A 16,821-nucleotide genomic window follows, 5' to 3' on the forward strand; every position below is an offset into this window, starting at 1 on the left:
CCTGTCCCCGTCCCGACTTGTCCCGACTTTGCTCGACTGCCGCTCGCTGCCGCTCGGGTCGTGGTCCATATGACAGCGCAAGCACGACAAACGTCTGCGGGACGAGACGAGACGAGACGAGACGACTAAGGAATAAGTTCGTGGTTACAAATCAAATTTGGAACTCAACACACCTACACAACAATAGGCGGTGACGTATTTCAGAAATCACCTGCCGATTCGTAGTGTTTTGTCGTTTTCAAAGTCTTCTTGGCAAACTTGGTTAGCACATTCTCCCTCAAACTGAGTTAATTACTGCATTTTCGTTCCATTACAGTAGTTTAAAAGGCTTAAGGAAGCATCTTTGTCACAACAGAAAGGTAGTTTGAAAATTGGGCTGGCGACATAACAAAAAAAAAAACAGTAAGGGAGCCAACAGCACCCGGGTTTCCCAGGCGGTCACCCATCCAAGTACTAGCCGGGCCCGATGATGCTTAACTTCGGTGATCGGACGAGAACCGGTGTATTCATCATGGTATGGCCGTTGGCGCTCATCTAATGTAGGAGCACGGCAGAATTCGCGTTCGGCTTTTCTCCCAACACACAAAATGTTAGTTTTCGGCCGCATTTGACGAAAGCGCTTCCTTCCGCAACCGCCAGTTCCTCGAGGACGGCGCGGGGAGGCGCGCCCGGCGTCCCAGCAGAGTGACGGCCGGATTGGCGGGCGCACCGCCGCGTGTGTGAGACGCACTGCTGCCCGTTGCACCCCCTGTCATTCGCTGGGCGCGTGCAGCCTTCGACACTAGCGGAGGACGCATCTTGTCCCTGGTGTTCAGCGGAGGGCCTGTGCGGGGTGTGGCAGTGTCGTGCTGGAGGGCCCACTGGTAGCGATGTGGGCTTCCTCGCCTCGCCTCGCCTCGCCTCGCCTCGCCTCACACCAGGTGTCTGCGTAGTTTGCAGTGCATTCGCACCATTCCTATCCCTGTCCCTGTCCCCGTCCCGACTTGTCCCGACTTTGCTCGACTGCCGCTCGCTGCCGCTCGGGTCGTGGTCCATATGACAGCGCAAGCACGACAAACGTCTGCGGGACGAGACGAGACGAGACGAGACGACTAAGGAATAAGTTCGTGGTTACAAATCAAATTTGGAACTCAACACACCTACACAACAATAGGCGGTGACGTATTTCAGAAATCACCTGCCGATTCGTAGTGTTTTGTCGTTTTCAAAGTCTTCTTGGCAAACTTGGTTAGCACATTCTCCCTCAAACTGAGTTAATTACTGCATTTTCGTTCCATTACAGTAGTTTAAAAGGCTTAAGGAAGCATCTTTGTCACAACAGAAAGGTAGTTTGAAAATTGGGCTGGCGACATAACAAAAAAAAAAACAGTAAGGGAGCCAACAGCACCCGGGTTTCCCAGGCGGTCACCCATCCAAGTACTAGCCGGGCCCGATGATGCTTAACTTCGGTGATCGGACGAGAACCGGTGTATTCATCATGGTATGGCCGTTAGCGCTCATCTAATGTAGGAGCACGGCAGAATTCGCGTTCGGCTTTTCTCCCAACACACAAAATGTTAGTTTTCGGCCGCATTTGACGAAAGCGCTTCCTTCCGCAACCGCCAGTTCCTCGAGGACGGCGCGGGGAGGCGCGCCCGGCGTCCCAGCAGAGTGACGGCCGAATTGGCGGGCGCACCGCCGCGTGTGTGAGACGCACTGCTGCTCGTTGCACCCCCTGTCATTCGCTGGGCGCGTGCAGCCTTCGACACTAGCGGAGGACGCATCTTGTCCCTGGTGTTCAGCGGAGGGCCTGTGCGGGGTGTGGCAGTGTCGTGCTGGAGGGCCCACTGGTAGCGATGTGGGCTTCCTCGCCTCGCCTCGCCTCGCCTCGCCTCACACCAGGTGTCTGCGTAAGTTTGCAGTGCATTCGCACCATTCCTATCCCTGTCCCTGTCCCCGTCCCGACTTGTCCCGACTTTGCTCGACTGCCGCTCGCTGCCGCTCGGGTCGTAGTCCATATGACAGCGCAAGCACGACAAACGTCTGCGGGACGAGACGAGACGAGACGAGACGAGACGACTAAGGAATAAATTCGTGGTTACAAATCAAATTTGGAACTCTACACTCCTACACAACAATAGGCGGTGACGTATTTCAGAAATCACCTGCCGATTCGTACTGTTTTGTCGTTTTCAAAGTCTTTTTGGCAAACTTGGTTAGCACATTCTCCCTCAAACTGAGTTAATTACTGCATTTTCGTACCATTACAGTAGTTTAAAAGGCTTAAGGAAGCATCTTTGTCACAACAGAAAGGTAGTTTGAAATTTGGGATGGCGACATAACAAAAAAAAAAAAAACAGGAAGGGAGCCAACAGCACCCGGGTTTCCCAGGCGGTCACCCATCCAAGTACTAGCCGGGCCCGATGATGCTTAACTTCGGTGATCGGACGAGAACCGGTGTATTCATCATGGTATGGCCGTTGGCGCTCATCTAATGTAGGAGCACGGCAGAATTCGCGTTCGGCTTTTCTCCCAACACACAAAATGTTAGTTTTCGGCCGCATTTGACGAAAGCGCTTCCTTCCGCAACCGCCAGTTCCTCGAGGACGGCGCGGGGAGGCGCGCCCGGCGTCCCAGCAGAGTGACGGCCGGATTGGCGGGCGCACCGCCGCGTGTGTGAGACGCACTGCTGCCCGTTGCACCCCCTGTCATTCGCTGGGCGCGTGCAGCCTTCGACACTAGCGGAGGACGCATCTTGTCCCTGGTGTTCAGCGGAGGGCCTGTGCGGGGTGTGGCAGTGTCGTGCTGGAGGGCCCACTGGTAGCGATGTGGGCTTCCTCGCCTCGCCTCGCCTCGCCTCGCCTCGCCTCGCCTCACACCAGGTGTCTGCGTAGTTTGCAGTGCATTCGCACCATTCCTATCCCTGTCCCTGTCCCCGTCCCGACTTGTCCCGACTTTGCTCGACTGCCGCTCGCTGCCGCTCGGGTCGTGGTCCATATGACAGCGCAAGCACGACAAACGTCTGCGGGACGAGACGAGACGAGACGAGACGACTAAGGAATAAGTTCGTGGTTACAAATCAAATTTGGAACTCAACACACCTACACAACAATAGGCGGTGACGTATTTCAGAAATCACCTGCCGATTCGTAGTGTTTTGTCGTTTTCAAAGTCTTCTTGGCAAACTTGGTTAGCACATTCTCCCTCAAACTGAGTTAATTACTGCATTTTCGTTCCATTACAGTAGTTTAAAAGGCTTAAGGAAGCATCTTTGTCACAACAGAAAGGTAGTTTGAAAATTGGGCTGGCGACATAACAAAAAAAAAAACAGTAAGGGAGCCAACAGCACCCGGGTTTCCCAGGCGGTCACCCATCCAAGTACTAGCCGGGCCCGATGATGCTTAACTTCGGTGATCGGACGAGAACCGGTGTATTCATCATGGTATGGCCGTTGGCGCTCATCTAATGTAGGAGCACGGCAGAATTCGCGTTCGGCTTTTCTCCCAACACACAAAATGTTAGTTTTCGGCCGCATTTGACGAAAGCGCTTCCTTCCGCAACCGCCAGTTCCTCGAGGACGGCGCGGGGAGGCGCGCCCGGCGTCCCAGCAGAGTGACGGCCGGATTGGCGGGCGCACCGCCGCGTGTGTGAGACGCACTGCTGCCCGTTGCACCCCCTGTCATTCGCTGGGCGCGTGCAGCCTTCGACACTAGCGGAGGACGCATCTTGTCCCTGGTGTTCAGCGGAGGGCCTGTGCGGGGTGTGGCAGTGTCGTGCTGGAGGGCCCACTGGTAGCGATGTGGGCTTCCTCGCCTCGCCTCGCCTCGCCTCGCCTCGCCTCACACCAGGTGTCTGCGTAGTTTGCAGTGCATTCGCACCATTCCTATCCCTGTCCCTGTCCCCGTCCCGACTTGTCCCGACTTTGCTCGACTGCCGCTCGCTGCCGCTCGGGTCGTGGTCCATATGACAGCGCAAGCACGACAAACGTCTGCGGGACGAGACGAGACGAGACGAGACGACTAAGGAATAAGTTCGTGGTTACAAATCAAATTTGGAACTCAACACACCTACACAACAATAGGCGGTGACGTATTTCAGAAATCACCTGCCGATTCGTAGTGTTTTGTCGTTTTCAAAGTCTTCTTGGCAAACTTGGTTAGCACATTCTCCCTCAAACTGAGTTAATTACTGCATTTTCGTTCCATTACAGTAGTTTAAAAGGCTTAAGGAAGCATCTTTGTCACAACAGAAAGGTAGTTTGAAAATTGGGCTGGCGACATAACAAAAAAAAAAACAGTAAGGGAGCCAACAGCACCCGGGTTTCCCAGGCGGTCACCCATCCAAGTACTAGCCGGGCCCGATGATGCTTAACTTCGGTGATCGGACGAGAACCGGTGTATTCATCATGGTATGGCCGTTAGCGCTCATCTAATGTAGGAGCACGGCAGAATTCGCGTTCGGCTTTTCTCCCAACACACAAAATGTTAGTTTTCGGCCGCATTTGACGAAAGCGCTTCCTTCCGCAACCGCCAGTTCCTCGAGGACGGCGCGGGGAGGCGCGCCCGGCGTCCCAGCAGAGTGACGGCCGGATTGGCGGGCGCACCGCCGCGTGTGTGAGACGCACTGCTGCCCGTTGCACCCCCTGTCATTCGCTGGGCGCGTGCAGCCTTCGACACTAGCGGAGGACGCATCTTGTCCCTGGTGTTCAGCGGAGGGCCTGTGCGGGGTGTGGCAGTGTCGTGCTGGAGGGCCCACTGGTAGCGATGTGGGCTTCCTCGCCTCGCCTCGCCTCGCCTCGCCTCGCCTCACACCAGGTGTCTGCGTAGTTTGCAGTGCATTCGCACCATTCCTATCCCTGTCCCTGTCCCCGTCCCGACTTGTCCCGACTTTGCTCGACTGCCGCTCGCTGCCGCTCGGGTCGTGGTCCATATGACAGCGCAAGCACGACAAACGTCTGCGGGACGAGACGAGACGAGACGAGACGACTAAGGAATAAGTTCGTGGTTACAAATCAAATTTGGAACTCAACACACCTACACAACAATAGGCGGTGACGTATTTCAGAAATCACCTGCCGATTCGTAGTGTTTTGTCGTTTTCAAAGTCTTCTTGGCAAACTTGGTTAGCACATTCTCCCTCAAACTGAGTTAATTACTGCATTTTCGTTCCATTACAGTAGTTTAAAAGGCTTAAGGAAGCATCTTTGTCACAACAGAAAGGTAGTTTGAAAATTGGGCTGGCGACATAACAAAAAAAAAAACAGTAAGGGAGCCAACAGCACCCGGGTTTCCCAGGCGGTCACCCATCCAAGTACTAGCCGGGCCCGATGATGCTTAACTTCGGTGATCGGACGAGAACCGGTGTATTCATCATGGTATGGCCGTTGGCGCTCATCTAATGTAGGAGCACGGCAGAATTCGCGTTCGGCTTTTCTCCCAACACACAAAATGTTAGTTTTCGGCCGCATTTGACGAAAGCGCTTCCTTCCGCAACCGCCAGTTCCTCGAGGACGGCGCGGGGAGGCGCGCCCGGCGTCCCAGCAGAGTGACGGCCGGATTGGCGGGCGCACCGCCGCGTGTGTGAGACGCACTGCTGCCCGTTGCACCCCCTGTCATTCGCTGGGCGCGTGCAGCCTTCGACACTAGCGGAGGACGCATCTTGTCCCTGGTGTTCAGCGGAGGGCCTGTGCGGGGTGTGGCAGTGTCGTGCTGGAGGGCCCACTGGTAGCGATGTGGGCTTCCTCGCCTCGCCTCGCCTCGCCTCGCCTCGCCTCACACCAGGTGTCTGCGTAGTTTGCAGTGCATTCGCACCATTCCTATCCCTGTCCCTGTCCCCGTCCCGACTTGTCCCGACTTTGCTCGACTGCCGCTCGCTGCCGCTCGGGTCGTGGTCCATATGACAGCGCAAGCACGACAAACGTCTGCGGGACGAGACGAGACGAGACGAGACGACTAAGGAATAAGTTCGTGGTTACAAATCAAATTTGGAACTCAACACACCTACACAACAATAGGCGGTGACGTATTTCAGAAATCACCTGCCGATTCGTAGTGTTTTGTCGTTTTCAAAGTCTTCTTGGCAAACTTGGTTAGCACATTCTCCCTCAAACTGAGTTAATTACTGCATTTTCGTTCCATTACAGTAGTTTAAAAGGCTTAAGGAAGCATCTTTGTCACAACAGAAAGGTAGTTTGAAAATTGGGCTGGCGACATAACAAAAAAAAAAACAGTAAGGGAGCCAACAGCACCCGGGTTTCCCAGGCGGTCACCCATCCAAGTACTAGCCGGGCCCGATGATGCTTAACTTCGGTGATCGGACGAGAACCGGTGTATTCATCATGGTATGGCCGTTGGCGCTCATCTAATGTAGGAGCACGGCAGAATTCGCGTTCGGCTTTTCTCCCAACACACAAAATGTTAGTTTTCGGCCGCATTTGACGAAAGCGCTTCCTTCCGCAACCGCCAGTTCCTCGAGGACGGCGCGGGGAGGCGCGCCCGGCGTCCCAGCAGAGTGACGGCCGGATTGGCGGGCGCACCGCCGCGTGTGTGAGACGCACTGCTGCCCGTTGCACCCCCTGTCATTCGCTGGGCGCGTGCAGCCTTCGACACTAGCGGAGGACGCATCTTGTCCCTGGTGTTCAGCGGAGGGCCTGTGCGGGGTGTGGCAGTGTCGTGCTGGAGGGCCCACTGGTAGCGATGTGGGCTTCCTCGCCTCGCCTCGCCTCGCCTCGCCTCACACCAGGTGTCTGCGTAAGTTTGCAGTGCATTCGCACCATTCCTATCCCTGTCCCTGTCCCCGTCCCGACTTGTCCCGACTTTGCTCGACTGCCGCTCGCTGCCGCTCGGGTCGTAGTCCATATGACAGCGCAAGCACGACAAACGTCTGCGGGACGAGACGAGACGAGACGAGACGAGACGACTAAGGAATAAATTCGTGGTTACAAATCAAATTTGGAACTCTACACTCCTACACAACAATAGGCGGTGACGTATTTCAGAAATCACCTGCCGATTCGTACTGTTTTGTCGTTTTCAAAGTCTTTTTGGCAAACTTGGTTAGCACATTCTCCCTCAAACTGAGTTAATTACTGCATTTTCGTACCATTACAGTAGTTTAAAAGGCTTAAGGAAGCATCTTTGTCACAACAGAAAGGTAGTTTGAAATTTGGGATGGCGACATAACAAAAAAAAAAAAAACAGGAAGGGAGCCAACAGCACCCGGGTTTCCCAGGCGGTCACCCATCCAAGTACTAGCCGGGCCCGATGATGCTTAACTTCGGTGATCGGACGAGAACCGGTGTATTCATCATGGTATGGCCGTTGGCGCTCATCTAATGTAGGAGCACGGCAGAATTCGCGTTCGGCTTTTCTCCCAACACACAAAATGTTAGTTTTCGGCCGCATTTGACGAAAGCGCTTCCTTCCGCAACCGCCAGTTCCTCGAGGACGGCGCGGGGAGGCGCGCCCGGCGTCCCAGCAGAGTGACGGCCGGATTGGCGGGCGCACCGCCGCGTGTGTGAGACGCACTGCTGCCCGTTGCACCCCCTGTCATTCGCTGGGCGCGTGCAGCCTTCGACACTAGCGGAGGACGCATCTTGTCCCTGGTGTTCAGCGGAGGGCCTGTGCGGGGTGTGGCAGTGTCGTGCTGGAGGGCCCACTGGTAGCGATGTGGGCTTCCTCGCCTCGCCTCGCCTCGCCTCGCCTCGCCTCGCCTCACACCAGGTGTCTGCGTAGTTTGCAGTGCATTCGCACCATTCCTATCCCTGTCCCTGTCCCCGTCCCGACTTGTCCCGACTTTGCTCGACTGCCGCTCGCTGCCGCTCGGGTCGTGGTCCATATGACAGCGCAAGCACGACAAACGTCTGCGGGACGAGACGAGACGAGACGAGACGACTAAGGAATAAGTTCGTGGTTACAAATCAAATTTGGAACTCAACACACCTACACAACAATAGGCGGTGACGTATTTCAGAAATCACCTGCCGATTCGTAGTGTTTTGTCGTTTTCAAAGTCTTCTTGGCAAACTTGGTTAGCACATTCTCCCTCAAACTGAGTTAATTACTGCATTTTCGTTCCATTACAGTAGTTTAAAAGGCTTAAGGAAGCATCTTTGTCACAACAGAAAGGTAGTTTGAAAATTGGGCTGGCGACATAACAAAAAAAAAAACAGTAAGGGAGCCAACAGCACCCGGGTTTCCCAGGCGGTCACCCATCCAAGTACTAGCCGGGCCCGATGATGCTTAACTTCGGTGATCGGACGAGAACCGGTGTATTCATCATGGTATGGCCGTTGGCGCTCATCTAATGTAGGAGCACGGCAGAATTCGCGTTCGGCTTTTCTCCCAACACACAAAATGTTAGTTTTCGGCCGCATTTGACGAAAGCGCTTCCTTCCGCAACCGCCAGTTCCTCGAGGACGGCGCGGGGAGGCGCGCCCGGCGTCCCAGCAGAGTGACGGCCGGATTGGCGGGCGCACCGCCGCGTGTGTGAGACGCACTGCTGCCCGTTGCACCCCCTGTCATTCGCTGGGCGCGTGCAGCCTTCGACACTAGCGGAGGACGCATCTTGTCCCTGGTGTTCAGCGGAGGGCCTGTGCGGGGTGTGGCAGTGTCGTGCTGGAGGGCCCACTGGTAGCGATGTGGGCTTCCTCGCCTCGCCTCGCCTCGCCTCGCCTCGCCTCACACCAGGTGTCTGCGTAGTTTGCAGTGCATTCGCACCATTCCTATCCCTGTCCCTGTCCCCGTCCCGACTTGTCCCGACTTTGCTCGACTGCCGCTCGCTGCCGCTCGGGTCGTGGTCCATATGACAGCGCAAGCACGACAAACGTCTGCGGGACGAGACGAGACGAGACGAGACGACTAAGGAATAAGTTCGTGGTTACAAATCAAATTTGGAACTCAACACACCTACACAACAATAGGCGGTGACGTATTTCAGAAATCACCTGCCGATTCGTAGTGTTTTGTCGTTTTCAAAGTCTTCTTGGCAAACTTGGTTAGCACATTCTCCCTCAAACTGAGTTAATTACTGCATTTTCGTTCCATTACAGTAGTTTAAAAGGCTTAAGGAAGCATCTTTGTCACAACAGAAAGGTAGTTTGAAAATTGGGCTGGCGACATAACAAAAAAAAAAACAGTAAGGGAGCCAACAGCACCCGGGTTTCCCAGGCGGTCACCCATCCAAGTACTAGCCGGGCCCGATGATGCTTAACTTCGGTGATCGGACGAGAACCGGTGTATTCATCATGGTATGGCCGTTAGCGCTCATCTAATGTAGGAGCACGGCAGAATTCGCGTTCGGCTTTTCTCCCAACACACAAAATGTTAGTTTTCGGCCGCATTTGACGAAAGCGCTTCCTTCCGCAACCGCCAGTTCCTCGAGGACGGCGCGGGGAGGCGCGCCCGGCGTCCCAGCAGAGTGACGGCCGAATTGGCGGGCGCACCGCCGCGTGTGTGAGACGCACTGCTGCTCGTTGCACCCCCTGTCATTCGCTGGGCGCGTGCAGCCTTCGACACTAGCGGAGGACGCATCTTGTCCCTGGTGTTCAGCGGAGGGCCTGTGCGGGGTGTGGCAGTGTCGTGCTGGAGGGCCCACTGGTAGCGATGTGGGCTTCCTCGCCTCGCCTCGCCTCGCCTCGCCTCACACCAGGTGTCTGCGTAAGTTTGCAGTGCATTCGCACCATTCCTATCCCTGTCCCTGTCCCCGTCCCGACTTGTCCCGACTTTGCTCGACTGCCGCTCGCTGCCGCTCGGGTCGTAGTCCATATGACAGCGCAAGCACGACAAACGTCTGCGGGACGAGACGAGACGAGACGAGACGAGACGACTAAGGAATAAATTCGTGGTTACAAATCAAATTTGGAACTCTACACTCCTACACAACAATAGGCGGTGACGTATTTCAGAAATCACCTGCCGATTCGTACTGTTTTGTCGTTTTCAAAGTCTTTTTGGCAAACTTGGTTAGCACATTCTCCCTCAAACTGAGTTAATTACTGCATTTTCGTACCATTACAGTAGTTTAAAAGGCTTAAGGAAGCATCTTTGTCACAACAGAAAGGTAGTTTGAAATTTGGGATGGCGACATAACAAAAAAAAAAAAAACAGGAAGGGAGCCAACAGCACCCAGGTTTCCCAGGCGGTCACCCATCCAAGTACTATCCGGGCCCGATGATGCTTAACTTCGGTGATCGGACGAGAACCGGTGTATTCATCATGGTATGGCCGTTGGCGCTCATCTAATGTAGGAGCACGGCAGAATTCGCGTTCGGCTTTTCTCCCAACACACAAAATGTTAGTTTTCGGCCGCATTTGACGAAAGCGCTTCCTTCCGCAACCGCCAGTTCCTCGAGGACGGCGCGGGGAGGCGCGCCCGGCGTCCCAGCAGAGTGACGGCCGAATTGGCGGGCGCACCGCCGCGTGTGTGAGACGCACTGCTGCTCGTTGCACCCCCTGTCATTCGCTGGGCGCGTGCAGCCTTCGACACTAGCGGAGGACGCATCTTGTCCCTGGTGTTCAGCGGAGGGCCTGTGCGGGGTGTGGCAGTGTCGTGCTGGAGGGCCCACTGGTAGCGATGTGGGCTTCCTCGCCTCGCCTCGCCTCGCCTCGCCTCACACCAGGTGTCTGCGTAAGTTTGCAGTGCATTCGCACCATTCCTATCCCTGTCCCTGTCCCCGTCCCGACTTGTCCCGACTTTGCTCGACTGCCGCTCGCTGCCGCTCGGGTCGTAGTCCATATGACAGCGCAAGCACGACAAACGTCTGCGGGACGAGACGAGACGAGACGACTAAGGAATAAATTCGTGGTTACAAATCAAATTTGGAACTCTACACTCCTACACAACAATAGGCGGTGACGTATTTCAGAAATCATCTGCCGATTCGTACTGTTTTGTCGTTTTCAAAGTCTTCTTGGCAAACTTGGTTAGCACATTCTCCCTCAAACAGAGTTAATTACTGCATTTTCGTACCATTACAGTAGTTTAAAAGGCTTAAGGAAGCATCTTTGTCACAACAGAAAGGTAGTTTGAAAATTGGGCTGGCGACATAACAAAAAAAAAAAACAGGAAGGGAGCCAACAGCACCCGGGTTTCCCAGGCGGTCACCCATCCAAGTACTAGACGGGCCCGATGATGCTTAACTTCGGTGATCGGACGAGAACCGGTGTATTCATCATGGTATGGCCGTTGGCGCTCATCTAATGTAGGAGCACGGCAGAATTCTCGTTCGGCTTTTCTCCCAACACACAAAATGTTAGTTTTCGGCCGCATTTGACGAAAGCGCTTCCTTCCGCAACCGCCAGTTCCTCGAGGACGGCGCGGGAAGGCGCGCCCGGCGTCCCAGCAGAGTGACGGCCGAATTGGCGGGCGCACCGCCGCGTGTGTGAGACGCACTGCTGCTCGTTGCACCCCCTGTCATTCGCTGGGCGCGTGCAGCCTTTGACACAAGCGGAGGACGCATCTTGTCCCTGGTGTTCAGCGGAAGGCCTGTGCGGGGTGTGGCAGTGTCGTGCTGGAGGGCCCACTGGTAGCGATGTGGGCTTCCTCGCCTCGCCTCGCCTCGCCTCACACCAGGTGTCTGCGTAGTTTGCAGTGCATTCGCACCATTCCTGTCCCTGTCCCTGTCCCCGTCCCGACTTGTCCCGACTTTGCTCGACTGCCGCTCGCTGCCGCTCGGGTCGTGGTCCATATGACAGCGCAAGCACGACAAACGTCTGCGGGACGAGACGAGACGAGACGAGACGAGACGACTAAGGAATAAATTCGTGGTTACAAATCAAATTTGGAACTCTACACTCCTACACAACAATAGGCGGTGACGTATTTCAGAAATCACCTGCCGATTCGTACTGTTTTGTCGTTTTCAAAGTCTTTTTGGCAAACTTGGTTAGCACATTCTCCCTCAAACTGAGTTAATTACTGCATTTTCGTACCATTACAGTAGTTTAAAAGGCTTAAGGAAGCATCTTTGTCACAACAGAAAGGTAGTTTGAAATTTGGGATGGCGACATAACAAAAAAAAAAAAACAGGAAGGGAGCCAACAGCACCCGGGTTTCCCAGGCGGTCACCCATCCAAGTACTAGCCGGGCCCGATGATGCTTAACTTCGGTGATCGGACGAGAACCGGTGTATTCATCATGGTATGGCCGTTGGCGCTCATCTAATGTAGGAGCACGGCAGAATTCGCGTTCGGCTTTTCTCCCAACACACAAAATGTTAGTTTTCGGCCGCATTTGACGAAAGCGCTTCCTTCCGCAACCGCCAGTTCCTCGAGGACGGCGCGGGGAGGCGCGCCCGGCGTCCCAGCAGAGTGACGGCCGAATTGGCGGGCGCACCGCCGCGTGTGTGAGACGCACTGCTGCTCGTTGCACCCCCTGTCATTCGCTGGGCGCGTGCAGCCTTCGACACTAGCGGAGGACGCATCTTGTCCCTGGTGTTCAGCGGAGGGCCTGTGCGGGGTATGGCAGTGTCGCGCTGGAGGGCCCACTGGTAGCGATGTGGGCTTCCTCGCCTCGCCTCACCTCGCCTCGCCTCGCCTCACACCAGGTGTCTGCGTAGTTTGCAGTGCATTCGCACCATTCCTATCCCTGTCCCTGTCCCCGTCCCGACTTGTCCCGACTTTGCTCGACTGCCGCTCGCTGCCACTCGGGTCGTGGTCCATATGACAGCGCAAGCACGACAAACGTCTGCGGGACGAGACGAGACGAGACGAGACGAGACGACTAAGGAATAAATTCGTGGTTACAAATCAAATTTGGAACTCTACACTCCTACACAACAATAGGCGGTGACGTATTTCAGAAATCACCTGCCGATTCGTACTGTTTTGTCGTTTTCAAAGTCTTTTTGGCAAACTTGGTTAGCACATTCTCCCTCAAACTGAGTTAATTACTGCATTTTCGTACCATTACAGTAGTTTAAAAGGCTTAAGGAAGCATCTTTGTCACAACAGAAAGGTAGTTTGAAATTTGGGATGGCGACATAACAAAAAAAAAAAAAAAACAGGAAGGGAGCCAACAGCACCCGGGTTTCCCAGGCGGTCACCCATCCAAGTACTATCCGGGCCCGATGATGCTTAACTTCGGTGATCGGACGAGAACCGGTGTATTCATCATGGTATGGCCGTTGGCGCTCATCTAATGTAGGAGCACGGCAGAATTCGCGTTCGGCTTTTCTCCCAACACACAAAATGTTAGTTTTCGGCCGCATTTGACGAAAGCGCTTCCTTCCGCAACCGCCAGTTCCTCGAGGACGGCGCGGGGAGGCGCGCCCGGCGTCCCAGCAGAGTGACGGCCGAATTGGCGGGCGCACCGCCGCGTGTGTGAGACGCACTGCTGCTCGTTGCACCCCCTGTCATTCGCTGGGCGCGTGCAGCCTTCGACACTAGCGGAGGACGCATCTTGTCCCTGGTGTTCAGCGGAGGGCCTGTGCGGGGTGTGGCAGTGTCGTGCTGGAGGGCCCACTGGTAGCGATGTGGGCTTCCTCGCCTCGCCTCGCCTCGCCTCGCCTCACACCAGGTGTCTGCGTAAGTTTGCAGTGCATTCGCACCATTCCTATCCCTGTCCCTGTCCCCGTCCCGACTTGTCCCGACTTTGCTCGACTGCCGCTCGCTGCCGCTCGGGTCGTAGTCCATATGACAGCGCAAGCACGACAAACGTCTGCGGGACGAGACGAGACGAGACGACTAAGGAATAAATTCGTGGTTACAAATCAAATTTGGAACTCTACACTCCTACACAACAATAGGCGGTGACGTATTTCAGAAATCATCTGCCGATTCGTACTGTTTTGTCGTTTTCAAAGTCTTCTTGGCAAACTTGGTTAGCACATTCTCCCTCAAACAGAGTTAATTACTGCATTTTCGTACCATTACAGTAGTTTAAAAGGCTTAAGGAAGCATCTTTGTCACAACAGAAAGGTAGTTTGAAAATTGGGCTGGCGACATAACAAAAAAAAAAAACAGGAAGGGAGCCAACAGCACCCGGGTTTCCCAGGCGGTCACCCATCCAAGTACTAGACGGGCCCGATGATGCTTAACTTCGGTGATCGGACGAGAACCGGTGTATTCATCATGGTATGGCCGTTGGCGCTCATCTAATGTAGGAGCACGGCAGAATTCTCGTTCGGCTTTTCTCCCAACACACAAAATGTTAGTTTTCGGCCGCATTTGACGAAAGCGCTTCCTTCCGCAACCGCCAGTTCCTCGAGGACGGCGCGGGAAGGCGCGCCCGGCGTCCCAGCAGAGTGACGGCCGAATTGGCGGGCGCACCGCCGCGTGTGTGAGACGCACTGCTGCTCGTTGCACCCCCTGTCATTCGCTGGGCGCGTGCAGCCTTTGACACAAGCGGAGGACGCATCTTGTCCCTGGTGTTCAGCGGAAGGCCTGTGCGGGGTGTGGCAGTGTCGTGCTGGAGGGCCCACTGGTAGCGATGTGGGCTTCCTCGCCTCGCCTCGCCTCGCCTCACACCAGGTGTCTGCGTAGTTTGCAGTGCATTCGCACCATTCCTGTCCCTGTCCCTGTCCCCGTCCCGACTTGTCCCGACTTTGCTCGACTGCCGCTCGCTGCCGCTCGGGTCGTGGTCCATATGACAGCGCAAGCACGACAAACGTCTGCGGGACGAGACGAGACGAGACGAGACGAGACGACTAAGGAATAAATTCGTGGTTACAAATCAAATTTGGAACTCTACACTCCTACACAACAATAGGCGGTGACGTATTTCAGAAATCACCTGCCGATTCGTACTGTTTTGTCGTTTTCAAAGTCTTTTTGGCAAACTTGGTTAGCACATTCTCCCTCAAACTGAGTTAATTACTGCATTTTCGTACCATTACAGTAGTTTAAAAGGCTTAAGGAAGCATCTTTGTCACAACAGAAAGGTAGTTTGAAATTTGGGATGGCGACATAACAAAAAAAAAAAAACAGGAAGGGAGCCAACAGCACCCGGGTTTCCCAGGCGGTCACCCATCCAAGTACTAGCCGGGCCCGATGATGCTTAACTTCGGTGATCGGACGAGAACCGGTGTATTCATCATGGTATGGCCGTTGGCGCTCATCTAATGTAGGAGCACGGCAGAATTCGCGTTCGGCTTTTCTCCCAACACACAAAATGTTAGTTTTCGGCCGCATTTGACGAAAGCGCTTCCTTCCGCAACCGCCAGTTCCTCGAGGACGGCGCGGGGAGGCGCGCCCGGCGTCCCAGCAGAGTGACGGCCGAATTGGCGGGCGCACCGCCGCGTGTGTGAGACGCACTGCTGCTCGTTGCACCCCCTGTCATTCGCTGGGCGCGTGCAGCCTTCGACACTAGCGGAGGACGCATCTTGTCCCTGGTGTTCAGCGGAGGGCCTGTGCGGGGTGTGGCAGTGTCGCGCTGGAGGGCCCACTGGTAGCGATGTGGGCTTCCTCGCCTCGCCTCACCTCGCCTCGCCTCGCCTCACACCAGGTGTCTGCGTAGTTTGCAGTGCATTCGCACCATTCCTATCCCTGTCCCTGTCCCCGTCCCGACTTGTCCCGACTTTGCTCGACTGCCGCTCGCTGCCACTCGGGTCGTGGTCCATATGACAGCGCAAGCACGACAAACGTCTGCGGGACGAGACGAGACGAGACGAGACGACTAAGGAATAAGTTCGTGGTTACAAATCAAATTTGGAACTCAACACACCTACACAACAATAGGCGGTGACGTATTTCAGAAATCACCTGCCGATTCGTAGTGTTTTGTCGTTTTCAAAGTCTTCTTGGCAAACTTGGTTAGCACATTCTCCCTCAAACTGAGTTAATTACTGCATTTTCGTTCCATTACAGTAGTTTAAAAGGCTTAAGGAAGCATCTTTGTCACAACAGAAAGGTAGTTTGAAAATTGGGCTGGCGACATAACAAAAAAAAACAGTAAGGGAGCCAACAGCACCCGGGTTTCCCAGGCGGTCACCCATCCAAGTACTAGCCGGGCCCGATGATGCTTAACTTCGGTGATCGGACGAGAACCGGTGTATTCATCATGGTATGGCCGTTGGCGCTCATCTAATGTAGGAGCACGGCAGAATTCGCGTTCGGCTTTTCTCCCAACACACAAAATGTTAGTTTTCGGCCGCATTTGACGAAAGCGCTTCCTTCCGCAACCGCCAGTTCCTCGAGGACGGCGCGGGGAGGCGCGCCCGGCGTCCCAGCAGAGTGACGGCCGAATTGGCGGGCGCACCGCCGCGTGTGTGAGACGCACTGCTGCTCGTTGCACCCCCTGTCATTCGCTGGGCGCGTGCAGCCTTCGACACTAGCGGAGGACGCATCTTGTCCCTGGTGTTCAGCGGAGGGCCTGTGCGGGGTGTGGCAGTGTCGTGCTGGAGGGCCCACTGGTAGCGATGTGGGCTTCCTCGCCTCGCCTCGCCTCGCCTCGCCTCACACCAGGTGTCTGCGTAAGTTTGCAGTGCATTCGCACCATTCCTGTCCCTGTCCCTGTCCCCGTCCCGACTTGTCCCGACTTTGCTCGACTGCCGCTCGCTGCCGCTCGGGTCGTGGTCCATATGACAGCGCAAGCACGACAAACGTCTGCGGGACGAGACGAGACGAGACGAGACGAGACGACTAAGGAATAAATTCGTGGTTACAAATCAAATTTGGAACTCTACACTCCTACACAACAATAGGCGGTGACGTATTTCAGAAATCACCTGCCGATTCGTACTGTTTTGTCGTTTTCAAAGTCTTTTTGGCAAACTTGGTTAGCACATTCTCCCTCAAACTGAGTTAATTACTGCATTTTCGTACCATTACAGTAGTTTAAAAGGCTTAAGGAAGCATCTTTGTCACAACAGAAAGGTAGTTTGAAATTTGGGATGGCGACATAACA

The 16,821-nt window shown here is 54.8% G+C and overlaps 17 non-coding genes across 17 annotated transcripts; all 17 read right to left on the minus strand.

The window, feature by feature from the left end:
* Positions 1-409: 409 nt before the first annotated feature.
* Positions 410-528, minus strand: LOC126088758 (5S ribosomal RNA). Its single transcript, XR_007520113.1, has one exon. It is a non-coding gene; the product is annotated as a 5S ribosomal RNA (ribosomal RNA).
* An 847-nt stretch (positions 529-1,375) lies between these two features.
* On the minus strand, positions 1,376-1,494 carry LOC126089008 (5S ribosomal RNA). The gene has a single exon (XR_007520353.1). It is a non-coding gene; the product is annotated as a 5S ribosomal RNA (ribosomal RNA).
* Positions 1,495-2,345: 851 nt separating this feature from the next.
* LOC126088759 (5S ribosomal RNA) lies at positions 2,346-2,464 on the minus strand. The gene has a single exon (XR_007520114.1). It is a non-coding gene; the product is annotated as a 5S ribosomal RNA (ribosomal RNA).
* Positions 2,465-3,316: 852 nt separating this feature from the next.
* LOC126088760 (5S ribosomal RNA) lies at positions 3,317-3,435 on the minus strand. Its single transcript, XR_007520115.1, has one exon. It is a non-coding gene; the product is annotated as a 5S ribosomal RNA (ribosomal RNA).
* An 847-nt stretch (positions 3,436-4,282) lies between these two features.
* On the minus strand, positions 4,283-4,401 carry LOC126089009 (5S ribosomal RNA). The gene has a single exon (XR_007520354.1). It is a non-coding gene; the product is annotated as a 5S ribosomal RNA (ribosomal RNA).
* Positions 4,402-5,248: 847 nt separating this feature from the next.
* LOC126088761 (5S ribosomal RNA) lies at positions 5,249-5,367 on the minus strand. Its single transcript, XR_007520116.1, has one exon. It is a non-coding gene; the product is annotated as a 5S ribosomal RNA (ribosomal RNA).
* Positions 5,368-6,214: 847 nt separating this feature from the next.
* LOC126088762 (5S ribosomal RNA) lies at positions 6,215-6,333 on the minus strand. The gene has a single exon (XR_007520117.1). It is a non-coding gene; the product is annotated as a 5S ribosomal RNA (ribosomal RNA).
* An 851-nt stretch (positions 6,334-7,184) lies between these two features.
* Positions 7,185-7,303, minus strand: LOC126088763 (5S ribosomal RNA). Its single transcript, XR_007520118.1, has one exon. It is a non-coding gene; the product is annotated as a 5S ribosomal RNA (ribosomal RNA).
* Positions 7,304-8,155: 852 nt separating this feature from the next.
* Positions 8,156-8,274, minus strand: LOC126088764 (5S ribosomal RNA). Its single transcript, XR_007520119.1, has one exon. It is a non-coding gene; the product is annotated as a 5S ribosomal RNA (ribosomal RNA).
* Positions 8,275-9,121: 847 nt separating this feature from the next.
* Positions 9,122-9,240, minus strand: LOC126089010 (5S ribosomal RNA). The gene has a single exon (XR_007520355.1). It is a non-coding gene; the product is annotated as a 5S ribosomal RNA (ribosomal RNA).
* Positions 9,241-10,091: 851 nt separating this feature from the next.
* LOC126089006 (5S ribosomal RNA) lies at positions 10,092-10,210 on the minus strand. The gene has a single exon (XR_007520351.1). It is a non-coding gene; the product is annotated as a 5S ribosomal RNA (ribosomal RNA).
* An 839-nt stretch (positions 10,211-11,049) lies between these two features.
* LOC126089104 (5S ribosomal RNA) lies at positions 11,050-11,168 on the minus strand. The gene has a single exon (XR_007520445.1). It is a non-coding gene; the product is annotated as a 5S ribosomal RNA (ribosomal RNA).
* An 844-nt stretch (positions 11,169-12,012) lies between these two features.
* On the minus strand, positions 12,013-12,131 carry LOC126088765 (5S ribosomal RNA). Its single transcript, XR_007520120.1, has one exon. It is a non-coding gene; the product is annotated as a 5S ribosomal RNA (ribosomal RNA).
* Positions 12,132-12,988: 857 nt separating this feature from the next.
* On the minus strand, positions 12,989-13,107 carry LOC126089851 (5S ribosomal RNA). The gene has a single exon (XR_007520847.1). It is a non-coding gene; the product is annotated as a 5S ribosomal RNA (ribosomal RNA).
* Positions 13,108-13,946: 839 nt separating this feature from the next.
* LOC126089105 (5S ribosomal RNA) lies at positions 13,947-14,065 on the minus strand. The gene has a single exon (XR_007520446.1). It is a non-coding gene; the product is annotated as a 5S ribosomal RNA (ribosomal RNA).
* Positions 14,066-14,909: 844 nt separating this feature from the next.
* LOC126088767 (5S ribosomal RNA) lies at positions 14,910-15,028 on the minus strand. The gene has a single exon (XR_007520122.1). It is a non-coding gene; the product is annotated as a 5S ribosomal RNA (ribosomal RNA).
* An 845-nt stretch (positions 15,029-15,873) lies between these two features.
* Positions 15,874-15,992, minus strand: LOC126088768 (5S ribosomal RNA). The gene has a single exon (XR_007520123.1). It is a non-coding gene; the product is annotated as a 5S ribosomal RNA (ribosomal RNA).
* Positions 15,993-16,821: the final 829 nt, after the last annotated feature.

The sequence above is a fragment of the Schistocerca cancellata genome, chromosome 6 (assembly GCF_023864275.1).
Source record: "Schistocerca cancellata isolate TAMUIC-IGC-003103 chromosome 6, iqSchCanc2.1, whole genome shotgun sequence".
Lineage (NCBI taxonomy): Eukaryota > Metazoa > Arthropoda > Insecta > Orthoptera > Acrididae > Schistocerca > Schistocerca cancellata.